The 2,034-nt window shown below is 38.5% G+C and overlaps 1 long non-coding RNA gene across 1 annotated transcript; it reads left to right on the top strand.

Moving 5' to 3' along the window:
* The first annotated feature begins 359 nt into the window (after positions 1–359).
* LOC105019831 lies at positions 360–1,713 on the top strand. The gene is made up of 3 exons (XR_828676.3): positions 360–455; positions 704–774; positions 1,417–1,713. It is a non-coding gene; the product is annotated as an uncharacterized LOC105019831 (long non-coding RNA).
* Positions 1,714–2,034: the final 321 nt, after the last annotated feature.

A 2,034-nucleotide genomic window follows, 5' to 3' on the forward strand; every position in this document is an offset into this window, starting at 1 on the left:
AAGTCTAGCTACAAATTATTCCTTCAATCGCTAGCCAGCTAGCTAGTATTCCTCTAGTCAATAGCAAGCTAGCTAGTACTCTTAAATTCCCTAGCTAGCTATTATTCCCTCATTCATTAGCTAGCTAGCTGCTAGACCTAGAAAGTTTGCATTATCGAGAAGTGGCCAAGAGTTGTGTCTGTGTCTTATTAACCTCGCAAATATTACCAGGAGTCAGTACTAAAAGGTTCATTTTGGTGTCATACTGTGCTGTGTCAGTTGTTTTGATTTTAAGTTAGTCTTTAGTATAACATATTTTACCCTGCTTTACTTTACCAGAAAGACATTGCATAAATTTGGCTAACATGGAAGGTCAGGAAGGAAGAAAACCCTGCCCTCAAAAAAGACACAACTAATGTTTGCCAGACAACATCTTGGTAATGATCAAAACTGCTGGAACAATGTGCTCTGAACAGGTGAGTCATAGGTGAAGATGTCCAAATCTGTAAATAGAAAGACAACTTTCCAGGGGCTTCACTTACTTTTTCATATTACACTAATTCATACATAGGCTTGTGGGGTCGGTTTCGTGGACACAGATCATGAAAAATAAATCTCTTTTGGCCTCCTTTTCATCCAGGACGAGGCTCTGTGTCGGTGATGTGCCACTGAGTAGTATGGTTAATGTGTCTATCAACTTTAACTTGATGATTCAACATTGTAGGGATTTCATGTGCCAGTGACCCCAGTGACCCCAGTGACCTCAGTGACCTCAGTGACCTCAGTGAGAATTAGGTAAGTAATGGACCTTGCTAAAATTGCAGTAGTCAAGAGTGCCTATTATACATTTCTCTGCTAATTTTTTGTTCCTAAAAGCTGTGCCCCAGACCAGCTTTCTTAAACAGCTTATTGGCCTCCTGGGCAGTACCTAAGTATATCAGTATCATTTTGGCATACTTACAAACACTGTTATGGCAGAACAACACAAACGCTAACCTGTACCGAGTAGCAGCTATAATTATACATGCAATAAGATACCAAAATAGAACCTTTTGCATAGATTGACATCAATACACTAAAGATGTATAGATATAAACCTTTTTGTAATGCAATCATACCATTATAACACGTTTACTAAATGTTTATTGATGTGTAATAGACATCTTAAATAGATATATTTTACGTAAATCATTGAAACAAATCGCACTCTGATGGCTCAATTCAGAGTGGACGGTGACGGGCCGACATAAATAGGGAATGAGTGCGATAGAAGGAATGTGAAGAGATTTGGCCATTCCACATATTCCCACTGAGCTGGTAGTTTGGCCCACTCCAGATTCTGTGTGCTTCTGTGCTGACCTGTTGTTGTGTACCAGCGCTCTGTCTATTGCTGCGGCAGCACTGACACCAGGCCTCCCTCTCTCCCTCTCAACCCAGCCCATTGTCCCACCAGCTTTGGGAGAAAGAAAAAAGAAACGCTAGCCAATAGAGAATCCAATGGAGAATTGCTTATGTGGTCGATTCTGGAAAACAAACAACATCCTGGTCCTCGTCTATGGCTATTATTTGTCACCAAGGTCAACCTTCCTGACCTTCCCGACCTTCCCGACCTTCCCTCAACTCCCAAAACTGTGTTCAACTTAGTGTTCAGCATTGAACCAAAATAAATTCCTAATGGTCGATTGTAAAGTATAATGAACAATGAACAAAAAATTGGGAATTAAATATGTAATATTTAAGCCATCAAGTATATTATTTCAGAGGTCAAAATAATGCATAGAATATGCGATTTAAAAGAACAAAAACAGAAATACCAGTAAAAAAAAAAAAAAGTACAATGAGTTATAATGACCCTATACAATTTACAATTTGTCAAACATGTTTCAAAAATGTATTCTAAAGCCACATTAAACGATTGTTAACTTTGCGTTAAATGTTTCTCAACAGCATTATGAACTGAACCTCACACTATTTCATAAGTTAGTAAGCCACCAGCAAGAACAATGTACGTTCAGTAACACATTCCATGGGGGTTTTAAATCAAACTTAAAAAAG

Source organism: Esox lucius, chromosome 22 (assembly GCF_011004845.1).
Source record: "Esox lucius isolate fEsoLuc1 chromosome 22, fEsoLuc1.pri, whole genome shotgun sequence".
In the NCBI taxonomy this organism is placed as follows: Eukaryota; Metazoa; Chordata; class Actinopteri; order Esociformes; family Esocidae; genus Esox; species Esox lucius.